We start from the raw sequence: 5,817 nt of genomic DNA, 5'->3' as shown, positions 1-5,817 counted from the left end.
CATATATATAAGACCTCTCAGACTCGCACAGAATCTCTCTTCTTCCAGTTTTCAGTTTACGCTTAATTTTTATTCAGCACTATTTTTCTTTTAGTTTTCTAGGCAGTTTATTACCATTGTAAAAGTGATAGTTTCTCCACATCGGGGACTTTTACGGTTTATTATTTTTACGCATTTGGGATTCAATTGTAAGGATTATTCATTTCCAAAGCTTTCCAGAATTATTTTAATCGAAGATTCAAGATTCAGTTCCAGTTCTTAAATTGCAATCCAGGTATTATTTTGATTACTATTTTATTTATTTATGCCTTATTGCATGTTTAATTTCCCGAATACCATGTCTGTTACCGGATCCATGACCAGCTAAACCCTTAGGTATCGGTATGTAAAGACCGTCGAAACGACGTGATTCAATAAATAATTGGTGTTAGTTTTTATAAAACTTATTTTTCCGATTTTAATTTCTTATTTTAATCAAACTGTTTTTCGTACGAGAGTACAAAACAAACCAAGGTTAGGATCAACAAGAACGAGAGTTTGAGATTTTAACCAGATAGCTGAAACTAGGCATTGATCCTAAACACAGCGAAAGCGTTTTAGGATTAATTAGACTTTATCTATATTCAAAAAATACTTTTAAATTCAAAATGAGACCGCGAGAGCCAAGCATTCTGGTTTAGGAGTATGGTCAGAGTCAATAAAAACGAGAGTGTGAGACTAAGTCCTTTCTATAAATAACTTCTACTGAAGAATATTTTAACCAATAAGATTTCACTAACTATCTATCGAATCCCCGAAGTTTGATGTATTACATACTGATATCCCCTATATCTCATATCTTTATTTCTATTTACCTTTATTTCTATTTACATTATAGTTATTTCTCTTCATCCCCCCAATCATAGAACAATCATCAGCCTTAGATTTACATAGCAACATTAGACCATGATACGTTCGATTATTAGTTCTTATGGGTTCGATAATCTTTAAAACTACGCGATAGGATTGTGCACTTGCAGTCACGATTCACATAGACTTACTAAGTCGCGATCAAGAGTCGCCATCGAACAATATTTATTCTCGAAGGAAAGGGAAAACATCGATAAAACCCGGGGGAAAGAGATATGTTGGGTAAGGAAGTCGGTTATGCAAAGGGAATGTATTAGCACCCCTAACATCCATGGTACTCCATGGGAACCGTTTTTATTATTTTTGCTCGAATGAGTGTTATCTAAAGATTACTTGCGAAAGAATGAGGGAGAAGGAAAAGAAATAGATAAAGTGCTCGGTGAGGATTAAGAACCTCATGCCTACGTATCCTCATAGTGCAATGACGAATTCAGAGCTCCGTAGTTCATAGAACTAGTGGTGGGAGATGAAAGGAAGAGTGATCAAGTATGGTCTAAGCCAAATATTATATAATTTGAACTCCAAAAAGGGGTGAAATATGAACCCAAGAATAAAACTGGTATGAACCAACAAGTGAGGGGCCTAAAGCATGGTATCACTGTATTGGAATAACCAAAAATAAAGGAATTAAGTGTTTGGTTTTACAGCACAAACATCTCTTGGTTCAGAATGAATGAATGACACTAGGGTGAAAGGGTGTATATGGAATTCCAAAGAAAAATGTATTTCGGTTTCAAAGAAACAATATGTCACTAGGATGAGCAGTTCAATGGTTAAATGTAGATAATGGATCGTGAAAGATATGAGTGGTGCCCTAAGGCGGAAAGAGGAATAAATAAGTATGCTCGTGGAGGATTCGAACCTTCGTGCCTATGTATTCTCATCGTGCAATGAAAAAATCAGAGCAATCGTAGTTCAACCCACTACGGCTGAAACAAAAAGGGATAGATTGATTTGCCAGGGTACAAACCCTTTAAGGCTGAAAAAGGAGTGCCAAGGTTCACAACCTTCTAGGCAAGGTATCACTACCAGAGTTTATAATTCTGAAGGCAAAGAACTGAGCTGCCAAGGTTTACCACCTCTCTAGGAAAAGAGTTGAATTGAATTGCCAACGTTTACCACCTTACATGGCAAAGAAATGAATTACCAAGGTTTATCAACTTACAAGGCAAGAAGAACTGACTTGCCAAGGTTTACCACCTCTCAAGGAAAGGAACTGAATTGCCAAGGTTTACCACCTTACAAGGCAAGGAGAACTGACTCGCCAAGGTTTACCACCTCTCAAGGCAAGGAACTGAATTGACAAGGTTTACCACCTCTCGAGGCAAAGAACAAGTGCCAAGGTTTACCACCTTACAAGGCAAGGAACAAGTGCCAAGGTTTACCACCTTACAGAGCAAAGAATAAGTGCCAAGGTTTATAACCTATAAAGGCAACGAGAACTGAATTGAAAGAGGGTGTACAACCACAAGTTGCTAATAGCAAAAGTGCTCCAATATTGAAGTGTTTGAATGCTTGATATGCTTGCTTGAAGAAGACTTGTCAATTGTGTGATTCAAATTACACTAAAGTTTATAAATAAAGGCGAATACCTTGAGCAACCGGGTCAAGCGTCCCGTACCCAAGGATATCCAGAATGAGTTAATGGAATTTTAAACTCCCATCCATTCTTTGTTGCTTAAGGCTCATAGCGTGTAACTCGACTCAAAATTAACAAGTTGTTGACAAGAGATCATGTGTGTTGATCTTATTGATGTAATGCTACATGTTATAAAAGAAGACTTGACAATCACATAATTCAAATTGTGCTAAAGTATATGAATAAAGGTGAATATGATGAGCAACTGGGTCATGCGTCCCGTACCCAAAGATATTCAAAATGAGTTAATGGATTCTCCAATCTCATTCCTTCTCTATTTCTTAAGGCTCATGCCACACACTCTGAATTATGACCGTCAAGTGTTGATACCTTTGTTATGCTTGAGAAGTAGTCCACCTTGCTAGCTACGCTTGATTGATGTTGACTTGAAGTCTTGATCTTGCATTTGAACCTTGAGGTGTTGAGCTCCTGAGATTCAACATATCCACAATAGCTTAAGCACAATGAACTTGCCCTATCAAGTAATCAAGGGTCTTTTGGTCACTTGAATATGCTTGGGGCTTACAATAGAATACAAAGGATTTGGTTGACCAAAGCAACCTTTGGTCAACACTAATCAGTGGGATTAAAATTAATTAATCAACTAAATGAAATCAAATATTTCTAAGTAAACCCTAAACTAAGGGATCATGTATTAAAAATAAGAGTTTCTACCAAGGGGCAAAATGGTCAATATGCCAAAAATAGACTAATCAGGAAAATAGTTTCTAAAAATCAACATTTAATTAAAAAAATTTAACCCTAATTATATCTAATTATTCAAAATTCTAATTAGCCTAATTATCTAACTATCCTAATCAAGTCTAACATAACCAAATCAAGATTTACAACTTAATTAAATCATAAAATCTAATTAAGACCTAAATTCTTAATTATTCTAAAAAATACTATTTTAGTTAACCTACTTAGAATCATAATAAATTTTAATCTTAATTATAATTATAATTATCAAAAAGAAAAAAAAACATGAATTAACTAGTAAATAACTAGTAGGTTCACTAATGGGGGTAAAGGCCCAAAACTGGGGTTTATGCCAGCGAAACGCGCATGGGCCTGGGGAGGCAAGGCCAACGCTTAGCTGATTGATCAGAGGGGGTGTGAATGTCACTTGGAGTGGTGTGAACAGAAAGTCGCTTGGGCTTGAGGCCCAACTAGATTTGGCCAAACACACACGAGGATGCAATGGACTTAAGGCAAACTCACTTCCTTCCATGCTCAACTATCGTGTTCCTAAGTATCGACCTGAACTGGTGACTCCGCCACGTCGGGAATTTCCTCCTGCGGAGGCGGAGGTCCAAACATACATCAATAGTATCACCTCAACGTCCTCTACCACAAATCAACTTCCAATTTTTCTGATTTTTAATCAAACATTCAAACTGAGCTGAAAGAGGCCGAATAAAGGCAGTGAAGAACTTCAAGATTCCGGCTATGAATTTCTCTGATGAAGATTGAAGGCTCAGTTTGAAGAGTGAAGTTTTTGAAGAATCCCCCCAGGTTGAAGATAGGTGAGCACTATTTATAGAGTCCTCTCCTTCCTCATTCTGTTAGAAATGTAGATGGAATTCTCTCTAAATTTCTATGAAATGTATTCTAAATTCCCTTGAAATTAACAAACAGTTAGAAGTTAGTTACAAAATGTAAATTAGGCACAATGTAGTTAAGGTGAATTTGAATTTGAGTTTAATTTCAATTTAGTTTTTAGCTTGAGTTTGGTCTTACAGTTAACTCCCAATGTTAATTCTTTTCTCTGTCAGCTAAATTAGGATTCACTTAATGTCAATTGCTGAGTTGGATTATGACTGACTACTGCAGGTTGCTTTGCTTTGAAACTAAGTGGAAATGCGCCCTTGGAACTGCAGTTGACCTTCTACTGCCGGTATATCTCTAAACTACAAATTAGTAGTTGATTAGGTAATAATTGGAAACTTAAATTCTGATTAGTGAGCAAATAAGTTCAGGTTCATGGTGATTTGTCTGAATGTTAGTGGTTCTGTATAGATTTTGGTGCTAAATTGTTGGCTTGTTTTCTTCGACTCGGTCAATGCAATATGTCAAAGTTAATGTGTTTAATTATTGAATTAGGTTTCTGCTAAATATTTGGAAGGTTCGTTTAACTAATACTTGGAGTCCTGTTAATTGTTATGAATAGATTTTATAGGATTGAATGTTAATGTTAAAAGGTTGTTAAAGCTAAGTTCAGTTTTTTTTCAAGACTTATAGTATGTTTGTTGGACTGTTAATGATTGATGATGAGATGAATAGCTTTAACTGTACTATTTTTATGAAATTTACTGTTGTGTTGGTGGCTGGTTTTGATTTTGCGGTTAGTTGTTTCCCTTTATGATTTGTTAGTTCAAATTGATGGATGGTTGTACATTTGGATTATTTGTGAACTTGTTAAGAAAAAATTGTTAGTTCAGATAATGACTGATTATGTAATTCTGCTGCTGAAACCTATTATTGTTGCAGCAAGTTAAAAACTAGTTTATTGTTAGTTCATGCTAGTTTTATAGTAAATTGAACTGGTTTGAATTTGCTGTGCAGTGAGATAACAGTAAGTGGAAATTTGCAGGTTAGGCTTCTTCATTTATGTTACTTATGTCCTCAGAACCTGGACTTGAACCACCAAAGGTAGATTTAATATCTAAATCACCACATCCGTGGGGTTGAGTAGACGTCTCAAACCAGTTGATGGAAGATACACCATCACTGATCATTTTGCATTGACGGCATAATTTTCCAGGTTTATCATCAAATTGATGCAACAATCGAATTGTGATATGTGGTCTCCATAATAAAGGTTCCTCGTGCAGGAGATGTATGTCCAAGATGTCCTGGCGAACCAACTGAAATCTGACTATGAACTTGGTGGAGCAAATTGAGATATTGACAATTTTTTGTAACATGATTGAGTAGATTAGGTAGACATGTATTGGAATAGTTAGGATGAACATGGTTGAACTGAGTTTCTGTTTTGCAGATTTTTTGAAGTTTGCCAAAGACTTGGTGACCGGTTTTGTGCTTAGACCTATGATGAATGACAAGTAATCGTGGAATTGGACTCATGGAATACATGGGAGCTGTTTGGTTTTGGACCTTGTTATTGTAATGTATTTGAAATATTGTAGTGTCATGTAGAATATACATATTAGGACTTTGTAATGTAACTTTGAAATTAAAAATGAAAATGGATGTGTAATGATTCTTTTTGGAAACAATGGTTATAATTAGAAAGTTGACAAACA

At 35.7% G+C, this 5,817-nt stretch overlaps 1 long non-coding RNA gene across 1 annotated transcript; it reads left to right on the top strand.

Moving 5' to 3' along the window:
- Nucleotides 1-3,751: 3,751 nt before the first annotated feature.
- Nucleotides 3,752-5,817, top strand: LOC127074344 (uncharacterized). The gene is made up of 3 exons (XR_007785984.1): nt 3,752-4,077; nt 4,385-4,448; nt 5,145-5,817. It is a non-coding gene; the product is annotated as an uncharacterized LOC127074344 (long non-coding RNA).

This window comes from Lathyrus oleraceus, chromosome 4, assembly GCF_024323335.1.
Source record: "Lathyrus oleraceus cultivar Zhongwan6 chromosome 4, CAAS_Psat_ZW6_1.0, whole genome shotgun sequence".
Taxonomy (NCBI): domain Eukaryota; kingdom Viridiplantae; phylum Streptophyta; class Magnoliopsida; order Fabales; family Fabaceae; genus Lathyrus; species Lathyrus oleraceus.
The sequence above is the reverse complement of the archived record's forward strand: the minus strand, read 5'-3'. Positions and strand labels throughout refer to the sequence as shown.